Source organism: Gorilla gorilla, chromosome X (genome assembly GCF_029281585.2).
Source record: "Gorilla gorilla gorilla isolate KB3781 chromosome X, NHGRI_mGorGor1-v2.1_pri, whole genome shotgun sequence".
NCBI lineage: Eukaryota > Metazoa > Chordata > Mammalia > Primates > Hominidae > Gorilla > Gorilla gorilla.
This window is the reverse complement of record NC_073247.2, coordinates 126,568,410-126,591,242: the sequence shown is the minus strand read 5'-3', so window position 1 is coordinate 126,591,242 and position 22,833 is coordinate 126,568,410. Positions and strand designations below refer to the sequence as shown.

Sequence of the window (22,833 nt, the reverse complement as noted above, 5' to 3'; positions counted from 1 at the left end):
TTGTTTTGTGGTAAAACTTATGGTCCATCCCAGAGAATGTTCCATGTGCACATGAGAAAAAATGTATTTATTGTTGTTATTAGATGGAATGTTCTGTATCTGTCTGTTAGAATTAGTTGTTTTATAGTGTTGTTCAAGTCCTCTATTTTCCTCATTGATTTTCTGTCTTGTTGTTCTGTCCATTATTGAAAATGGAGTATTGATATCTCCAAATATTATTATAGATCTACCTTTTTCTCCCATTAATTCTTTTATTTTTCACTTCCTATAATTGTTGGGCTCTGTTGTTAGGTACATATATGTTTATAATTGTTATATGTTCTTGATGGCTTGAAATCAATAGATGATGTTCTTCTTTTAGTTGATGTTGTTCACAACAACTTTCTTCGTAAGTTCTATTTTGTCTGACAAGTTCAGCCACCTCAACTCTCTTTTGGTTACTGTTTGTATGGAATATCTTTTTCCATCCTTTCACTTTCAACATACATGTGTCCTTATGTCTAAAGTGAGTCTCTTATTGAAAGCATATAATTGGATCATGTATTTTTATCCATTTTGCTAGTGTCTGCCTTTTAACTGGAAAATTTAATTCTTTCACATTTAAAGTAATTACAGTAAAGAAAAGACACTTGCACCATTTTATCTATAACATATACTATCATTTTTTTCTGTCACTGCCTTCATTTGTGATTAAGTGATTTTTTCGTGATTAACTGATTTTTTTTGTAGGGATTCTCTTCTTGTCTCTTTCTCTTTGTATTATTTTAATTGTTTACTTTGGTTAACCTGGGGATTACAATTATAATCTTTCTTCCATAACAATCAAGTTTTAATTATAGATACTCAGTTTCAATACTATACAAAGATTTTGCTTCTTTACATCTTCATCCTTTTTTATGTTGCTATTGGTCATAAATTACATTTTTTATACATTTGGTGCTCATTAATATAGATTTATAATTATTGTTTTATGTATTTGCCTTTTAAAGGAAATAGAAAGTCAAAACAGGTGTAAGAAACCCATAGTACAATTCCACCGGATTTTATATTTGCTTTGTAGCTACTTTTGTTGTTTTTTATTTCTTTATATGCCTTCAAGGTACTTTTTGGCGTCCTTTCATTTCATCCTGAAGGACTCCCTTTAGCGTTTTATTTTAGGGTAGGTCCACTAGTAATTAACTCCTTCTGATTTTTTGTTTTTGTTGTTGCTCTTTTACCAGGAGTGTTTTAATTTCTCTATTTTTGAAGGATAGCTTTGCCAGATTTAGAGCATTTAGTTGACAATTTTTCTTTCAGCACTTTAAATATGTCATCTCACTGCTTCCGGCCTCCATGGTCTCTGTAGAGAAATTCACTGTTTATCTTGTTAAAGATACTTTGTATTTGATGAGATGCTTGTCTGTTGCAGCTTTTAAGATTCTCTCTTTGCCTTTTAAGAGTTTGATTATACTGCGCCTTGGTTTGGATATTTTGGAGTAATTCTTGCTTAGAGTTCATTGAGCTTCCTGGATTTATAGTCATGTCTTTATTCAAAGTTGGAAAGTTTGTGGCCATTATTTCTTTAAATATTTTTTTCTGATCCTTTTAATCTCTCATCTCCTGGAAATCCCATTGTGCATATATTCGTAAACTTGATAGTGTCTCAAAGGTCCCTTAGGCATTGTTCATTTTTATTTATTATTTTCTCTTTATGCTCCTTGGACTGGATAATCACAATTGACCTATTTTCATGTTCTCTGATTCTTTCTTCTGTCTGCTAAAGTCTGTTATTGATTCCCTCATGTGAATTTTTCATTTCAGTTATTATAATTTTTAGCTGCCATATTTCCATTGTTTTTTTTTGTTTACAATTTTATCCCTTTAATTATATTCTCTATTCCTTGAGACATTGTTCTTCTGGTTTGCTTTAATTCTTACTCCATGGTTTCCTTCAGCTCTTTGAGTACATTTGAGACAGTTGATGTAAAGTCTTTGTCTATTAAGTCCAATGCTTGGGCTTCCTCATGATCAGTTTCTATTCTGTTTTCTGAAAATAGGTCATATTTCCTAGTTTATTTGCATGCTTTTTAATCTTGGTGAAACTTGGACATCTTAATATTACAATGTGGCAGATCTGTAAATCAGATTTTCTTCCCTTCCTGAAGTTGTTGCTACTTGTTTTGGACTGATTTTGTATGACTGTTTAGTGATTTTTCAAAACTATTTTTATAAAGTCTGTTTTCTTTTTTCTTGGTCTTCTGTGGCAGCTAAAATCAGCATCCTGTTAGTTTGGTGGTTACCTAGCACTTTTACAGGGGTTTCTTAAATACCGGTAGGCAAAGAAAAAAAAGGAATGAATGCTTTCTTACTTTTTGCAGGTTGGGTCTGTTTGGGACCTTCCTTCAATGCTTAATGAGGTTGTTTATAACTCTGCCTCAGCCTCAACTTTATACTTCAGCAGAATCTCAGAGGCTGATGGACAGCCCAGCCACAGGTGGAAGAATAGTGTCTTTCCAGGCTTTTTCTAAGCATTCTGACATCCTTAGGCACGCCATGTGTAGCTTTTTCCATTCTCTGTTATATTTGAGTTCCTTAAAAATAAAGTTTTCTTTCCCAACATATCTCCATTCCCAACCTCTTTCTTCCCAGGCCATTCAGCCTGTTTCTTGTTTGTGTGGTCTAGTGTTACTTGTCCTAGTCTGTTGCAAACAATGCTTGTGCCTTTTAATACTTTTGGCAAACTCCAACCAGAACATCATCTGAGCCCTGGAAATGCTCTGAGTCAGGCAAAACAAAGGAAGTTACTGTCCCAGTCCTTCAGGGGGCCATCAGAGAAGTCTAAAAAGACAAGCACATTTCTTTAAGGAAAAGATCTGTATTTCTTTGGCACTAGCAACTTGCATCAGGAGTGCAGGCTTTCATCCTCAAATTAGCTGCATATCTGGAAATGGGATATGGTAGCAGGCAGCTTAAAACGCTACAGTGCTCCCTTACTGCAAAGCAGTGGGTTTCTTCTTCATTTAGCATTACCTTGTTTGTTTTAAATTTTTGATTTGATGTTTGAGTTTCATAATAGTTGATTCTGACAACTATTTCCAGGTCATTTTGTTGCTCTTTTGGAGAGACAGAACAATAAAGTTCCTCCTCATATAAATTACTTTAACGTTACTTATTTATTCCTTAATTTACCCTATGTTAGCTATTTGTCTTCTATATGCCAAACATTTTGTTAGATACTAGAAGTAAAGATTAATAAGTGGCAGAAACTCTTGTTATTTTTACTTTTAACAGTTACCAGATGAATTACTGTTGCCATTTTCATGATAGTCTTTGGTGTGGCATTAAGTCTGACTTTGAGCTGGTGCCAAAATTAGCAGAACATTTCAAGTAAAATTTTTTTTTTTGAGACGGAGTCTCACTCTGTCACCCAGGCTGGAGTGCAGTGGTGCAATATCCCCTCACTGCAAGCTCTGCCTTCCGGGTTCAAGCCATTCTCCTGCCTTGGCCTCCCGAGTAGCTGGGACTACAGGTGCCCACCATCACTCCAGGCGAATTTTTTGTATTTTTAGTAGAGACAGGGTTTCACCTTGTTAGCCAGGATGGTCTCGATCTCCTGACCTCATGATTGGCCTGCCTCGGCTTCCCAAAGTGCTGGGACTACAAGCATGAGCCACTGCACCCAGCCGCAAGTAAGTTGTTTTTAACATTGGTGTCCTTACTTGAAAACTTGAGATCTAAACTATTTTCAGTAGTGTTAAAGTTTCCATATTGGAGCATCATTAAAAGTTTAAAGTTTTTGTAATGACATTGGCATCTAGAATCTAGCAACTGAATCAGGCAAAAAATCAACTTGTAAATCTGCTGTTGGTGAATTGTTTTAGGATGTGTCATATTCTAGTCTGCTGGAGTTGTTAGTGAGAATTATCTTAGATACTGGGCTCTTCTCCTATGCAACCTTAGTAGGCATGACTACCTTACAGGATAAATAAACAATTCAGAATCTTGTTTTCTTGGGGAAGTAAGGAAAAGTAAGGTGAAATGTGGCTGTTGAAATATTCTGGAAGGTTAACCAGCATCCTTCCTTTGGACATTTTTGGTTTCTTCCAGAATGGGCTGAAGGATATGTCAAGATACAGACTGATGAACTGGTGCTTCATTCTTGATAATAATGAAGCAGTGATCAAACCCCTCTACTTTTAATGTGAACTTTATTGTCCATTAGTAAGAGATCTTGTATAACTCATTGTTCTTTTATAATACTCTTGCTTAGGTTGGCGACATGCTCAACCTTCACCAGTATATAACATGTTCTTAGATGTCTATTAAAGGCAGTAAAATTGCCATTTTTTGTTTTTTCCATTATAAATGGTGCTGCTTCAATCTATATGAGTTATTCATACATATTTGGATAGTAAAATTTTCTTAGATTAATCATCATAATTATGATACTTATGCTGAACATAATCAGCATACTTATGATGCTTGGTATTTGCTGAGCTTCATGAGTCTATAAACTTACGGCTTTCACCAAATTTGAAAAATTTTCCATCCTTATTTTTTTGCAAATAGTTTTTGGTCCCATTTTCCCTCTCATTCTCTGGGTCTCAAATCACATGCATGTTAGAGCATTTGACATTGTTTCACAGATTCCTGAGAGTCCATTCTTTTTTTTCTCAATGTGTTTCGCTCTGATCTTAATTTCGGACGATTTCTATAGATCTATCTTCAAATGCACTGGCTTTTTTTGTCTGTCATCTCCATTATACTGTTAAACTCATCCAGGATAATTTTATATTTCATATATTATTTTTTAGCCCACAAATTGCCATTCAATTATTTTTGTTGTTTTTATTTATCTTCTGAGGTTTTCCATTTTCAATAATTATGAGCATATTTTCTTTGATGGTATTGATATAAATATAATAGCAGCAATAAAATCTTTCTCGGTGAATTTTAACATCTGGGTATTCTCAGGATAGGTCTCTTAAAAGTTGTGTGTGTGTATATATGTGTGTGTGTTAGTGTGTGTGTGAATGAGTTGTCTTTCCCTGTTTCTTCTTAAAGTAAAATATTTTAGATTGTAAACTAAACATTGTGAATGCCATGTCATTGAGATGCTGGATTTGGTTCTTTTGCTCCAAAGAGTATTGGTGTTTTTGTTTTTGTTTTTGTTTTTGTTTTCCAGCAATCAGCTTGGTTGGACTCAAACTGCAGTCTCTTTCATTTGGGCTACAGCTCAAATGTCAATTCAGTTCATTTATCATTTCTTAGGTTGCTTGCAGGATATCCCAGGCAAGCACGGTTTAAATGTCATCTAGAGATTTAGGCAGAGTTTATAGTTTCCCAGAGAAGAATTTGTGGTTCTCTCTATCTTTACCTTTTCCTAGGTGCTCCTTCACCTTCCAGTTTTGCAAATTCCTCAGGTTCTTCAGGCCATAAAAACTGAAGACTTTTTGTTTTGTTTTGTTTTGTTTTTGAGACAGGATCTGGCTCTGTCACCCAGGCTGGTGTGCCGTGACACTATTTCAGCTCACTGCAATCTCCACCTCCCAGACTCAAACAATCGTCTTATCTCAGCCTCCTGAGTAGCTGGGACTGCAGGCACCAGCCACCCTGCCTGGCTAATTTTTGTATTTTTTGTAGAGATGGGGTTTTGCCATGTTGCCCAGGTGGGTCTCTAACTCCTGGCCTCAAGTGATCCACCTGTCTTGGCTTCCCAAAGTGCTGGGATTACAGGCATAAGCCCCCACACCCAACCAAAAAAACTAAAGATTTTTTTATTGGAGTTTTAGCCACCTCTTCTGGCAGAAATTGCATCTTCCTCTTAAGCTATAAGTCTTGAAAGTTGGAAACTCAACCTCTGTTGTTTCTTTTTTCCAAGTGTTGTGATTGCCAATATCTCTGTTTTGGATTCCTGTCCAATACCTTAAGGTAGTTGTTCTTTGTGTTTTGTTCCAAGTTAGTAGCTTTTATTTGCCAAAAGGTTAACAATAGAAGTGCTTATATGGCCATACTAGAAATCAAACAACAAATTATTAGAATTCAACCAGTGCAATAAGGAAAGGAAATACATCATGAGAAGTTCTTCTAATCAAAAGTTCATTATTGTTCATCATTTTCCTATAACTCCCTCAGATTGTATCCACCATGGAAGTTGATTGTGTGGAGGGTTTTTGTATTCTCCTTGACATGTTTCACTTGCAGAAATTATGTTTCCAATTGTGCTTCAAATGCACAAGTATATCCTGATTATCACTATGTGGAGAATTCTGTTGCCATAACCATTAGAACATAAGCTCCATTGGGTCAGTAATTATTGTTTATTTTTCCATTATCCATAGTGCATAGAACAATGTGTGGAATTATGTGAGCCAGCAATATTTTATACAATTAATATGTAAAAGGTTTGAAGGGAGTTGCATAGCCAAGAGGCTATAGCACACTTTCCATAGGGGAGGCCAATTCATAGTTGAGTGAAAAGAAATCTTATTTTCAGGGGCAAAAAATTGTGTATAGTGCTTCATAAGACATTTTTATATGTTTGTTCATTCATTCAAATGTTACATGATTTTTAATGACTCCAGCAATCACAGGTATCCCCACCAATAATAAAAAAAGGCAAAGACTGAATACAAGACATTAATCTTTCAGTTCTTCTGTTCAAAGAAAATACAAAAGGACTTTATTTTCATGAAGTAATGTAGACAATCTTTGCCTTTGAGAAAAGAATAAAAGTTCAGTATTCTGATAATTTAATTAAGATGTATGGGAATGTGGGGACAACTGTGAAGTAATCCCAAAGCTAGGACTTGGAAACAAAAAATTAAAATCAATCTCTTTAAGTTAACATATATGAAAAGATGAATAGCCATGAAAGTTTAAAAATTCCTCAACACATTTTATAAAACAATACAGTGTCAATAGCAAAACTTGAAAAACACTAAAACAGGAGACTAGAGAAAATAGCATTCATTATTATAGATTCAAAGTTCAAAATAAAATATTAACAAATAAAGCCCAAAAAAGTACCAAAAGAATAACACATCAGAAAAAACAAGAGTTCTTCCAGGAATGCAAAGGCGATTTATCATCATGAAATCTACCAATATAATCCCTTATATTAGCATTTGTGGAGAAATTTTTGGTCTTTTAATAGATATTGAAGAGTAATTTGATTAAATACAGAAGCCATTCCTAATTAAAATTTTAATAATGAAGGGATAAAGGCAGTGCCCTTAATTTTGATAAAGATAACTTACTAAGAACCTACAACAAATATTATAAACAGCAATACAGTAAATGTATTTCAATTACATTAAATTTAGAAATTGGACAAGATGCCAGTTTACCCCATTACTCATTATCATTATGCTATTAATTTTTACTATGATAAGAGTATAAACTAACTTGTATAACTTTGGAAAACAAGGTATAAAATGATCTCTTGTTTATCAGTGATTTGACTGTAGGACTAGCGAATCTGAGACTCTTCTAAAAACTATACTGGACTTACTGAGAGAATATAATAGTCTGGCTGGATACAAGATAAATAAAAAATAATCTAGAGGTTTAACTAGTCCAAGAACAAGTGCCAGAGATAGAAAAAGGGAAAACAGTCTATTTGCAACAGTGACAGAATTCATTAAAAATCTTATTAAAACTTTAACAAGATAGTTACAGGTCCTACATGAAAATACAATCACAAAACCTGCACACGTACTCTCTTAATTTAAAATTAGAAAGATTAAACAGCAACAACAAAATAACCACCAAATCTTATGGAAAAATATAAATCTACATCTAAAGAGATATTATGTCATACTATATTCTTTGGATGGCAAAATGTAGATTGAAATGTATTTACTTGTGATATCAACTATGTAAGAAAAAAATAACATCAACCATACACAGATTCTTTGAATAAATAAGGGGATTATTTCCCAACATACTTCATGAGGCCAGTATAACTTTGAAAATAAAGCTTGAAGATGTATCACAGTAAACAAATAAGGAGAAAATTATGTGAGTAAGTCAATGTAGGCACACATTTTTAAATATAACTCAACGTAGTTCAAGTTGAATAAATTTCAGCAAACTAAGATTCTAACTTTCTTAAAGTATATCTCTCAACTATTTAATAATTAAATGTTGGAAAAAAACAAGAAAGTCTACCATCACAACATCCATTCTGCATTGTACTAGAGTTACGTATTACTGTGTTATGAAAGTAAAAATGTTCAGGACTTAAAAGGAAAAATGAAAACATGATTGTGTACACAAAAAAATTTACAGATAAATGTTGAGCATTAACGAGTTTAGAAAGGTTGTTGTATATAAAGTCAATATCTGAAAAAATCAATCAATTTTGTTTTCATAAAACAACATACAATGATAAAATGACATGTTTTAAAAAGTTACCGAGGGGGAGGAGCCAAGATGGCCGAATAGGAACAGCTCCTGTCTACAGCTCCCAGCGTGAGCGATGCAGAAGACGGGTGATTTCTGCATTTCCATCTGAGGTACTGGGTTCATCTCACTAGGGAGTGCCAGACAGTGGGCGCAGGTCAGTGGGTGCGCGCACCGTGCGCGAGCCAAAGCAGGGCGAGGCATTGCCTCACTTGGGAAGCGCAAGGGGTCAGGGAGTTCCCTTTCCGAGTCAAAGAAAGGGGTGACGGACGCACCTGGAAAATCGGGTCACTCTCACCCGAATACTGCGCTTTTCCGACCGGCTTAAAAAACGGCGCACCACGAGATTATATCCCGCACCTGGCTCGGAGGGTCCTGCACCCACGGAGTCTCACTGATTGCTAGCACAGCAGTCTGAGATCAAACTGCAAGGCAGCAGTGAGGCTGGGGGAGGGGCGCCCGCCATTGCCCAGGCTTGCTTAGGTAAACAAAGCAGCCGGGAAGCTCGAACTGGGTGGAGCCCATCACAGCTCAAGGAGGCCTGCCTGCCTCTGTAGGCTCCACCTCTGGGGGCAGGGCACAGACAAACAAAAAGACAGCAATAACCTCTGCAGACTTAAATGTCCCTGTCTGACAGCTTTGAAGAGAGCAGTGGTTCTCCCAGCATGCAGCTGGAGATCTGAGAATGGGCAGACTGCCTCCTCAAGTGGGTCCCTGACCCCTGACCCCCGAGCAGCCTAACTGGGAGGCACTCCCCAGCAGGGGCACACTGACACCTCACACGGCAGGGTATTCCAACAGACCTGCAGCTGAGGGTCCTGTCTGTTAGAAGGAAAACTAACAAACAGAAAGGACATCCACACCAAAAACCCATCTGTACATCACCATCATCAAAGACCAAAAGTAGATAAAACCACAAAGATGGGGAAAAAACAGAACAGAAAAACTGGAAACTCTAAAAAGCAGAGCGCCTCTCCTCCTCAAAAGGAACTCAGTTCCTCACTAGCAACGGAACAAAGCTGGATAGAGAATGACTTTGACCAGCTGAGAGAAGAAGGCTTCAGATGATCAAATTACTCTGAGCTACGGGAGGACATTCAGACCAAAGGCAAACAAGTTGAAAACTTGAAAAAAATTTAGAAGAATGTATAACTACAATAACCAATACAGAGAAGTGCTTAAAGGAGCTGACGGAGCTGACAACCAAGGCTCGAGAACTACGTGAAGAATGCAGAAGCCTCAGGAGCCGATGCGATCAACTGGAAGAAAGGGTATCAGCGATGGAAGATGAAATGAATGAAATGAAGTGAGAAGGGAAGTTTAGAGAAAAAAGAATAAAAAGAAATGAGCAAAGCCCACAAGAAATATGGGACTATGTGAAAAGACCAAATCTACGTCTGATTGGTGTACCTGAAAGTGATGGGGAGAATGGAACCAAGTTGGAAAACACTCTGCAGGATATTATCCAGGAGAACTTCCCCAATCTAGGAAGGCAGGCCAACGTTCAGATTCAGGAAATACAGAGAATGTCACAAAGATACTCCTCGAGAAGAGCAACTCCAAGACACATAATTGTCAGATTCACCAAAGTTGAAATGAAGGAAAAAATGTTAAGGGCAGCCAGAGAGAAAGGTCAGGTTACCCTCAAAGGGAAGCGCATCAGACTAACAGCGCATCTCTCGGCAGAAACCCTACAAGCCAGAAGAGAGTGGGGGCCAATATTCAACATTCTTAAAGAAAAGAATTTTCAACCCAGAATTTCATATCCAGCCAAACTAAGCTTCATAAGTGAAGGAGAAATAAAATACTTTACAGACAAGCAAATGCTGAGAGATTTTGTCACCACCAGGCCTGCCCTAAAAGAGCTCCTGAAGGAAGCGCTAAACATGGAAAGGAACAACTGGTACCAGCTGCTGCAAAATCATGCCAAAATATAAAGACCATCGAGACTAGGAAGAAACTGCATCAACTAAAGAGCAAAATAACTAGCTAACATCATAATGACAGGATCAAATTCACACATAACAATATTAACTTTAAATATAAACGGACTAAATGCTCCAATTAAAAGACACAGACTGGCAAATTGGATAAAGAGTCAAGACCTATCAGCGTGCTGTATTCAGGAAACCCATCTCACGTGCAGAGACACACATAGGCTCAAAATAAAAGGATGGAGGAAGATCTACCAAGCAAATGGAAAACAAAAAAAGAAAAGCGGGGGTTGCAATCCTAGATAAAACAGACTTTAAACCAACAAAGATCAAAAGAGACAAAGAAGGCCATTACATAATGGCAAAGGGATCAATTCAAGAAGAAGAGCTAACTATCCTAAATATATATGCACCCAATACAGGAGCACCCAGATTCATAAAGCAAGTCCTGAGTGACCTACAAAGAGACTTAGACTCCCACACATTAATAATGGGAGACTTTAACACCCCACTGTCAACATTAGACAGATCAACGAGACAGAAAGTCAACAAGGATACCCAGGAATTGAACTCAGCCTTGCACCAAGCGGACCTAATAGACATCTACAGAACTCTCCACCCCAAATCAACAGAATATACATTTTTTCAGCACCACACCACACCTATTCCAAAATTGACCACATACTTGGAAGTAACGCTCTCCTCAGCAAATGTAAAAGAACAGAAATTATAACAAACTATCTCTCAGACCACAGTGCAATCAAACTAGAACTCAGGATTAAGAATCTCACTCAAAACCGCTCAACTACATGGAAACTGAACAACCTGCTCCTGAATGACTACTGGGTACATAACGAAATGAAGGCAGAAATAAAGATGTTCTTTGAAACCAATGAGAACAAAGACACAACATACCAGAATCTCTGGGACGCATTCAAAGCAGTATGTAGAGGGAAACTTATAGCACTAAAAGCCCACAAGAGAAAGCAGGAAAGATCCAAAATTGACACCCTAACATCACAATTAAAAGAACTAGAAAAGCAAGAGCAAACACACTCAAAAGCTAGCAGAAGGCAAGAAATAACTAAAACCAGAGCAGAACTGAAGGAAATAGAGACACAAAAAACCCTTCGAAAAATTAATGAATCCAGGAGCTGGTTTTTTGAAAGGATCAACAAAATTGATAGACCGCTAGCAAGACTAATAAAGAAAAAAAGAGAGAAGAATCAAATAGACACAATACAAAATGATAAAGGGGATATCACCACTAATCCCACAGAAATACAAACTACCATCAGAGAATACTACAAACACCTCTACGCAAATAAACTAGAAAATCTAGCAGAAATGGATAAATTCCTCGACACATACACTCTCCCAAGACTAAACCAGGAAGAAGTTGAATCTCTGAACAGACCAATAACAGGATCTGAAATTGTGGCAATAATCAATAGTTTACCAACCAAAAAGAGTCCAGGACCAGATGGATTCACAGCCAAATTCTACCAGAGGTACGAGGAGGAACTGGTACCATTCCTTCTGAAATTATTCCAATCAATAGAAAAAGAGGGAATCCCCCCTAAGTCATTTTATGAGGCCAGCATCATTCTGATACCAAAGCCAGGTGGAGACACAACCAAAAAAGAGAATTTTAGACCAATATCCTTGATGAACATTGATGCAAAAATCCTCAATAAAATACTGGCAAAACGAATCCAGCAGCACATCAAAAAGCTTATCCACCATGATCAAGTGGGCTTCATCCCTGGGATGCAAGGCTGGTTCAATATATGCAAATCAATAAATGTAATCCAGCATATAAACAGAGCCAAAGACAAAACCCACATGATTATCTCAATAGATGCAGAAAAAGCCTTTGACAAAATTCAACAACCCTTCATGCTAAAAACTCTCAATAAATTAGGTATTGATGGGACGTATTTCAAAATAATAAGAGCTATCTATGACAAACCCACAGCCAATATCATACTGAATGGGCAAAACCTGGAAGCATTCCCTTTGAAAACTGGCACAAGACAGGGATGCCCTCTCTCACCACTCCTATTCAACATAGTGTTGGAAGTTCTGGCCAGGGCAATTAGGCAGGAGAAGGAAATAAAGGGTATTCAATTAGGAAAAGAGGAAGTCAAATTGTCCCTGTTTGCAGATGACATGATTGTTTATCTAGAAAACCCCATCGTCTCAGCCCAAAATCTCCTTAAGCTGATAAGCAACTTCAGCAAAGTCTCTGGATACAAAATCAAGGTACAAAAATCACAAGCATTCTTATACACCAACAACAGACAAACAGAGAGCCAAATCATGAGTGAACTCCCATTCACAATTGCTTCAAAGAGAATAAAATACCTAGGAATCCAACTTACAAGGGATGTGAAGGACCTCTTCAAGGAGAACTACAAACCACTGCTCAAGGAAATAAAAGAGGATACAAACAAATGGAAGAATATTCCATGCTCATGGGTAGAAAGAATCAATATCGTGAAAATGGCCATACTGCCCAAGGTAATTTACAGATTCAATGCCATCCCCGTCAAGCTACCAATGCCTTTCTTCACAGAATTGGAAAGAACTACTTTAAAGTTCATATGGAACCAAAAAAGAGCCCGCATCGCCAAGTCAATCCTAAGCCAAAGGAACAAAGCTGGAGGCATCGCACTACCTGACTTCAAACTATACTACAAGGCTACAGTAACCAAAACAGCATGGTACTGGTACCAAAACAGAGATATAGATCAATGGAACAGAACAGAGCCCTCAGAAATAACACCGCATATCTACAACTATCTGATCTTTGACAAACCTGACAAAAACAAGCAATGGGGAAAGGATTCCCTATTTAATAAATGGTGCTGGGAAAACTGGCTAGCCATATGTAGAAAGCTGAAACTGGATCCCTTCCTTACACCTTATACAAAAATTAATTCAAGATGGATTAAAGACTTAAACGTTAGACCTAAAACCATAAAAACCCTAGAAGAAAACCTAGGCATTACCATTCAGGACATAGGCATGGGCAAGGACTTCATGTCTAAAACACCAAAAGCAATGGCAACAAAAGCCAAAATTGACAAATGGGATCTAATTAAACTAAAGAGCTTCTGCACAGCAAAAGAAACTGCCATCAGAGTGAACAGGCAACCTACAAAATGGGAGAAAATTTTCACAACCTACTCATCTGACAAAGGGCTAATATCCAGAATCTACAATGAACTCCAACAAATTTACAAGAAAAAAACAAACAACCCCATCAAAAAGTGGGCGAAGGACATGAACAGACACTTCTCAAAAGAAGACATTTATGCAGCCAAAAAATACATGAAAAAATGCTCATCATCACTGGCCATCAGAGAAATGCAAATCAAAACCACAATGAGATACCATCTCATGCCAGTTAGAATGGCAATCATTAAAAAGTCAGGAAACAACAGGTGCTGGAGAGGATGTGGAGAAATAGGAACACTTTTACACTGTTGGTGGGACTGTAAACTAGTTCAACCATTGTGCAAGTCAGTGTGGCGATTCCTCAGGGATCTAGAACTAGAAATACCATTTGACCCAGCCATCCCATTACTGGCTATATACCCAAAGGACTATAAATCATGCTGCTATAAAGACACATGCACACGTATGTTTATTGCGGCATTATTCACAATAGCAAAGACTTGGAACCAACCGAAATGCCCAACAATGATAGACTGGATTAAGAAAATGTGGCACATATACACCATGGAATACTATGCAGCCATAAAAAATGATGAGTTCATGTCCTTTGTAGGGACATGGATGAAATTGGAAATCATCATTCTCAGTAAACTATCGCAAGAACAAAAAACCAAACACTGCATATTCTCACTCATACGTGGGAATTGAACAATGAGATCACATGGACACAGGAAGGGGAATATCACACTCTGGGGACTGTGGTGGGGTGGGGGGAGGGGGGAAGGATAACATTGGGAGATATACCTAATGCTAGATGATGAGTTAGTGGGTGCAGCACACCAGCATGGCACATGTATACATATGTAACTAACCTGCACAATGTGCACATGTACCCTAAAACTTAAAGTGTAATTAAAAAAAACAAAAAACAGCACTCTCCATAAAAAAAAAATAAAGTTTATCTCTTTAACTCTTAAAAAAATAAAATAAAATAAAATATAAAGAAACTAAAAAAAAATAAATAAAAAAATAAAAAGTTACCCATTAAAAGTCTTTCAGGTCTGGCAAAACTGAAGTAAGCACATTTCATCCTATCTCTCCTATAGATTACAACTAAAACCTGTGCACATATACCCAAAACAAGTAACTGAGGTACGTGAAAAATAAATAACAGCAGACTAATTGGGCAAGACAATAAAAGTTAAACAATGACCAATAAAATAATTATTTTCCTGTCCCTTCCCACTTCCCTTACCTGCTGGCTTAGATTTCAGTACGGCCCAAAATCTTCAAACTGTGTAGTGGATGTGCAGAAAGAAACCTCCAAGAAAAATACTGTCTTCCCAGGGGACAAGAGGACAGGCATAAAACAGAGAGATTTCTTTGCTTCACTTTTTCTATCCTGGCATAAATGGAGGCAAGCATCGATCATTAAATTGCCCATCTATAGTGGCAACACCACTATACACCAGGAGCTCTGCAGGCAACTAAAATTTTGAAAGTTAGGCCATGTTCATGGATTGGAACATTTAATATTGTTAAAATGGCAATACTTTTCAAAGTGACCTACAGATTTAATGCAATCCCTATCAAAACCCTAATGTGTTTGTTGGCAGAAATAGAAATGCTAATCCTAAAATAAATATTTAATCTTAAGGGATCTCGAATAGCCAAAACCATCTTGAAAAGGAGAAAAAAATTTTAGGACTCAGAATTCCCAATTTCAAGATTCACTGGAAAGCTATTATAGTCAAACAATGTGGTACAAGTATAAGGATAGACATAGATTAACAGAATAGGATTGAGAGGCCAGAAATAAACCTCTTTATCTACAGTCAGCTGAGTTTTACACTTGTGACAATACCTTCCAATGGAAAACAACAGTCCCTTCAACAAATAGTGCTGGGAAAATTGCATTTAGATATCACGTGCAAAAGATTGAAGTTGAACCCTCACCTCACAACATACATGAAATTTAACTCAAAATGGTCCAAAGATCTAGATATAAAAACCAAAGGTAAAAAACACTTAGAAAAGGACACAGGGGTAAATCTTAGTGACCTTGGATTTGTCAATGGTTTCTTAGATATGACACCAGTAGCATTAGCAGAAAAGAAAAGATAGAAAAATTGGACATCATTAAATTAAAAATTTTTTCTGCATCAGAGTGCTATCAGAAGAGTGTAAAAACAGCCCACAGAATGCAAGAAAATATTTGCAAATAAAAAATGGGTAAGGAACTTGAATAGACATTTCTCCAAATGAGATATACAAATGGCCAACAAGCATATGAAAACATGCTCAGCATCATTAGTCATTAGAGAAATATAAATGAAAACCACCATGAGAAACCACTTCACTCCCACCAGGTTGACCGTAAACACAAAACCAAAAACAAAATGAGAAATGTCAAGTCTTGGTGAGGATGTGGAGAAAAAATTGGAAACCTCATACATTGTTGGTGATAAAGTGAAACGGTGCCGTCACTGTGGAAAACAGTTTGTTAGTTCCTTTAAAAGCCAAACACGGAATTATCATATGACTTAGCAATTCTATTTATAGATACTCAAGCAAGTATTTGACATGACTCTTTATAGTGGTACTTTTCACTATAGCCAAAAGGAGGAAACAACCCAAATATCTATCAACTGACAGATGAATAAACAGAATGTACTATATTCATATAATGGAGTATTATTCAACCATAAAAAGAGTGAATTACAAATACATGGCACATTATGGTTGAACTTTGAAAGCATCATGCTAAGTGAAAGAAGCCAGATGCAAAAGATCACATATTGTATGACTTTATTTATACGAAATATTCAGAATAGGTAAATCCTTAAAGACAGATAGGAGACTAGTGTTTTCCAGAGGCTGAGGAATGGGGCAATGTAGAAAAGCTACTTAATGGATATGGAATTTTTTTGGAAGTAGTGATAAAATATCTTGGTACTGGATAGAGATGATGGTTGGACATCATTGTGAATGTACTAAATACCACAGAAATGTATACTTTTAAATGGTTAATTGTTAATTTTGTTATATGAATTTTATCTCAATAATAAAGGATCCAGATCTCAAGACATAATATTCAAAGTGTCAAAGATACAAAATGTTTTATCCAAATATACACAGAATTAGAAAAATCTCAAAAATTCTTAAGGAAAAAGAGAATCAAAGACAGCAACCCTTAGATAACGCAAATGTTGGAATTTGTAGACTAAGACTTCAAGGCAGCTACCCTAATCATGCTCAGTGAAGGAAGGGGGCCTCTCTTGAAATGAATAGAAAGGTAGGAGTTCTCAAATAATGAGTATAATTTATTAAAAAGAACCAACTGAAAGCTTGGAGCTCAAAAAATACAATATTTGAAAAAAGATCATTGAATGGACTCAATAGAAGAGTAGAGATGACAGATAAAGAGTCATGAAAACTAAAGTTAGATCCATATAAATTATATAATCTGAACAACAGTGTGAAAAAATTAAAAATAAATGAACATAGTGGGGACCTGTGGGACAATAACTATATGTTTAACATTTGTATCATTGGAATTTTATAAGGAGAGGAGAAAAATTGATGAAGAAATACTATTTGAAGAAATAATGGTCCAAAACATGCCGCATCTGGGGGGAAAAATTTACAGATTTAAGAAGTTCTGTAAAACTCAAATGTTTAAACCAAAAAAAAAAATCATACCTAGATCATCATAATTAAACTGGTCAAAATAAAAGATAAAGACAAAAACATTTAAAGTTGCATATCTTCAGATTTTGCATCAGAAACCAAGAAAACCAGAAGGTAGTGTAACTACAAATTTAAAAGCCTGAAAGAAAGGAGCTATCAATTCAAAATTCTATATCCAGTGGAAATATATTTCACAAATGAATGTGAAATAAAGAGATTCTCAGGTGAAGGGAAACTAGGAACTCATTGCTCTAAAACAAGTCTCTCTAAACTAGGAGACTTGGTCTAAAAATGTTAAAGGATGTTTTTCAGGCAGAAGGAAATTACACTAAAGGAAAACATGAAAACATCAGGAACAAAGGAAGAACAACAGAAACGGTAAATATCTTAGAAAATATAATAATTTTTCTTAAGTCTTTAAAATACATATGATTCTCAGAAGCAAAAATTTTGTAACATTGTCTGATAAGGTTCTCAATGCATGTAGATGTAATCCATATTACAACTAAGACCAAAAAAAGGAGGATAAAGGAGCATATATGGTTTTATCTTTCACTTGATATGATAAAATATTAAGGGCAAGAAACTTGGAAAAAATATGTATATACAGGTTGAATATTTCTAATCTGAAAACCTGAAATCCCAAATTCTCCAAAATCTAAACTTTTTGAGCACTGAGATAATGCTTAAGGGAAATACTCATTGGAGCAGTTTGGATTTTGGAATTTTGGATTAGGGATGCTGAACTGTTAACTATAATGAAAATATTCCAAAATCTAATAAAATTCAAAATCCAAAGCATTGTGGTCCCAAGAATTTTAGATAAGGGATACTTATAATATACAGGTATATTTTAATTCAGAGCATTGTCACTTAACAAACAAACAAAAAAACTGTACAAAGAAATATAGTAAAAAAGCCAATAGATCAATAAAATTGAAATACTCAAATAAAAAGAAAAAAACATAATAAATCAGAATTAGGAAACAAAAGAATGTTTCCCATTCCTACAGGAAATAAAAGAGTGGAAAAGACAAGGGATAAATAGAAAACAAACCACGGTAGACATAAGTCCAAACAAATCAGTAATTGCATTAAATCTAAATGGTATAAACACACCAATTCAAGGAAAGAGACAGCGATTTTGGATTAAAATTGAGAATAAAAATAAACAAGACACAATTATATGCTGTCTATAAGAAACTCTACAAATTTAAATTTAATAATATAGATAGTTGTACAAGCTGAGCATCCTTTATCTGAAATGCCTGGGATTAGAAGAGTCTCAGATTTTGGACATTTTGATATTTTGGAATATTTGCATATACATAATAAGACATGTTGGGGATGGAACTCAAGTCTACACATGAAATTCATTTATTTTTTGGCCTGAAGTTAATTTTATGCAACATTGCAAATAATTTTGTGCATGAAACAAAGTTTTGATGGCATTTTGACTGTGACCAGTCACATGAGGTCAGCTGAGAAATTTTCTACTTGTGGCACCATATAGGTGTTCAAAAAGTTTTGTATTTTGGCTGGTCATGGTGGCTCATGCCTGTAATCTCAGCACTTTGGGAGGCTGAGGTGGGAGGATCACTTGAACCCAGGAGACCAGCCTGGGAAACATAGGGAGATCCTGTCTCTACAAATACTTTAAAAACTTAGCCCAGCATGGTGGCATACACCTGTGGTCCCAGCTACTCAGGAGGCTGAGGCAGGAGGATCACCTGAGCCTAGGAGGTTGAGGCTGCATGATTGTGCCATGGCCCTCCAGACTGGGCAACAAAGAAAAACCCTGTCTCAAAAAAAAAAAAAAAGTTTGTGATTTTGGATTATTTCAGATTTCAGATTTTGGGACTAGAGATGCTCAACCTGTATAATAAAAGTATGGATAAAAGATATACTGTGCAAATACTCATTAAACAAATGCTAGAATTTTTATATTAATAACAGATAAAGTAAATTGCAGATCATTGGATATCACCAGAGGTAACACAGACCATTTTATAATGATAAAGTTGTCAATTCATCGAGGGAATATAACAGTCCTAAACGTTTATAATACATTTAAAATATAATAACATTTAAAATATAATAACAGGGCTTCAAAATTCATGAAGCACAACAATGGTAGAGCAGAAAGAAGAAATCAAAAGTAGAATTACAATTACACTTCAAGATTTCAACACCCCTTCCTCAGTTAATTGACAGAAAAGCATACAGAAAATTATCACTGAGGTAAAAGAACTGAACAGCATTACCAACAAACTTGACCTAATTGACATTGATAAAACATACCACCTGACAACAGGAAAGTACACATTCTTTTCAAGAACTATGGAAAACTGACCAGGAAAGACCATATTCTGGCTCATAAAATATACCTGAAGAAATTAAAATGGTTGCAATCAAACAACGTGTGTTGTCTGAGTATAACAAAATTAACCTGAAAACAAATAAAACAGATATCTTGAAAATGTTCAAATATTTGCAAATTAAATAACACAATTCTAAATAATTCATCTTTCAAAAGGAAAAGGCAAATGAAGTTAAAAAATAATTTGAAGTAAATTAAAATGAAAATAAAACATACTAAAATTTGTCTGATGGTGCTAAAGTAGTACTCAAAGGGAATTTTCTAACGTTAATGGTTTATTTTAGAAAAGAAAACTCAAATCCATGATCTAAGCTTCCAAAATTAAAGTGCTAGGCAAAAAAGGAAAAATGAAATCCAAGTACCAGAAGAAATAAATAAATATAAAAGCAGAAATCAATAAAATTTAGGCAATACTATAATATTGAGAATTCAATGAAATAAAATGCTGCACTTTATTGGGACTAGATCAATAAAACTGATAAACCTCTCAACAGATTGACTAAGAATTAAAGGTAGAAGCCACACATTATCAATTATCAGTGATCAAAGAGGTGATATCTCTATAGACTCTACAGAAATTATCTGGGTATTATACATAACAGTATGCTCATACATTTGCATGGAACTTTGGGATCCTTGTATATGAAACCATACGTTTTTCGAACTATTCACTAAGCCCCTAATTCCAATGGAGAGTCTGTGCTGCTGAGGAAAATAAAGAGATATAAATGCTCTAAATCCCAAACCCTAAATAAGCCTGTTTTTCAGCCTAAGATTGGCCCACTTACCGTCCACTGTGAAGAATGCCAAAGCCAGGATAGTTGACTAGAAACTCATCCCAGATTCGAATGCATAGCAAATCAACATTTTTTAGAACCCCAAAGTCTTTGGAGATGGCCTGTTTAACTTGACCCTAATTTAAAGTCAGTGGAAAACTCGATAGCATCCCAGGATACAACTCAAGTTTGTGCTGTTGACAGAATTGATTCTCTGCCAGTAGCATCTCCTACAGATTAGTCATTTTCATATGAAGATCCATAGTGAAATTTCAGCAGTCTAAAGTGAAAATGGAAAATTATGTATAACAGCCAATTATTTATAAAGCTAAATATATTCCATTTAAATGGCTTATTTCTATTCTGAGATTATATCCTTCCTGTACCAATCCAGAAGTAGAAGGGCCGCTAGGATTGGCTGGATTTTGCATTACTTTTAATCCTGCCCTATGTTTTTAAGAGCTGGGCCCTGCTCTCGATATTTCCTATCACCTTGCTTTTGACAGAATTCCCTGGATATGATTGGATACTGCAGCTGACAGAAATTATATCTCTGAAATATTTGTAGGGACATGCCACTAACTTTCTCCCTTTGCAATCACACCTACTTCCTTGTAACTTGATTCTTGCCTCAAAGTGTAATAGACTGTTTCTGCTCAATTTAGAATTGTTAGTTCTTCTCTGGAATACTCCTCCTAAATATCCTTCTTCTGACTTTGAGACACATTTTTAAATTTACTATCTTACCTTGACCCTCAGACTTGAAATTCTAGGCTGCTTTTCAGGATATAATCTTTGTTTTTTTCTATAATTAAGAATTAGATTCTCTCTACCTCTAGGTATTTGGCTCTGGCTAGCCTAAATAAATATGCCCAACTATTAAATCTCCCTAATTCGGTGTAGCTCTGAGAGTAGGTGGCACAATTCTGGAGGCATTATCTGTGTGGCCAGTGTTGCTGCTAATATGGTTTAATGCAGATCTACTGGCCCTGAGCTTAAAGATCCACTCACATACCCACTGCCTCTTATGAGCCAAGGTCATAGCAGTCAGTACTCTACCCTCCTCTAAATACATTTGTCAGAATGCCTTTCTAGTGATGCAGCTCTAGCATCTGTGTTTCCACGACACGCAGATTTTATTGTTCTTCAGTGAAGCAGAGTGGTGTTTCTGGTGTCTGTCATGACGAAGTGGGCTGGGAGATGGGACATCCTACATATGCAACCAGCCAGCCCCCTCTTATATGAAATAGGGATTTCCTGGCAGCACTATGCAGGATGTTCAACCTCCCGGCCCATGCGAAGATGAACTGCTGCACCATGAAGTTCCAGTTTCTGCTGAAAGGCTTGACATTGATTGATGCTTCTCTGTGTAAATGCTGTCATGAAAGCCTCTTCTGGCCTGGTGGTCTTTTCCTGATGAACTGGTTGTGATTACAAATAGCCTAAATGATCCAAAAGCTTGTTAACCAATAACTCATCTCTTACTTGAACTTAAACCCCTTATCTCAAAAATATCATTTCCCACCAATTAAATAAAAGGAGAAAAATCTCCTGACACTTATAGGTACCAAGATATTTTCTGGGTTACAAACACTGCCCAGCTCCACTTCCAATTTAGTCAACCTGTATTACCTGCTTCTAAATCATATAAACAGACTTCTTATATGACAGTAGAGGAATTCTATGGCTGGAAGACCCCAGATGGGCTGCACACACTTTTTGCCAAAGCTATCCCAGATGTATCACAAGTTAGTTGCCAAAAACACAGGCCTAGAAGCATCATGAGATCCTAGGCTCTGGGGCTCTGCAATGTGACCACCACATTACAAAATAAAGAAACTTAGCTAAGGACAAATTCAATCAGCCCTGTTCATTTAGCTTAGCAAATTCTGCATTATGTACTTGCTCATCTCAAGTCTCTCAGCACCAAGAACTTTCCTATCTGCAAAATTTTGTGAGCCTACAATTTCATCAGGACCTGACACCTGAGAGGTTCAGTACGATCTACAATATCTTCAAACAAACAAACAAACAAACAAACGCTAGATTTTCTCTTCTGAGATAGTCTCACAACCCATCTTTCCTGGAATTTTTTATGCAATTTCCAGTTGAGCTACTTCCTTTCAAGCTGATCTCAAGACTTTACCTATGAGTACATGGAAAAGACTTCCATTTCTCTGTCGATATTTTCTTCAGAGTTGAATGGAAGACAACTTTATTAAATGATTCTCTATTTCTTCTATTGTATGGATCTTGAGTGGTGGAAAAGGGATAAGGACAAAGAAGGAATCATGAATTCTTGCCTAAGCAAGAATATAATAATGAGGACTTCTGCTGATTTGTACTATGTGACTCTATCCTCTCAGTAGTGGGGAAAAAGAAATGAGTAGGTAAGAGAATAAGATATAATTGTGGCTTTATCTTTATGACTCTAGATTTTCTGGTTTGGATTTTGGCTTTACTTTATCACATTAAGCATACCTTT

The 22,833-nt window shown here is 36.1% G+C and overlaps 1 protein-coding gene and 1 non-coding gene across 3 annotated transcripts in view; both read right to left on the bottom strand.

Moving 5' to 3' along the window:
* The window catches only part of HTR2C (5-hydroxytryptamine receptor 2C), a 324,015-nt gene that overhangs the window by 64,980 nt on the left and 236,202 nt on the right, over positions 1–22,833 (bottom strand). The gene's annotated exons all lie outside the window — the stretch shown is intronic.
* On the bottom strand, positions 21,531–21,640 carry MIR448 (microRNA mir-448). The gene has a single exon (NR_106422.1). It is a non-coding gene; the product is annotated as a microRNA mir-448 (primary transcript).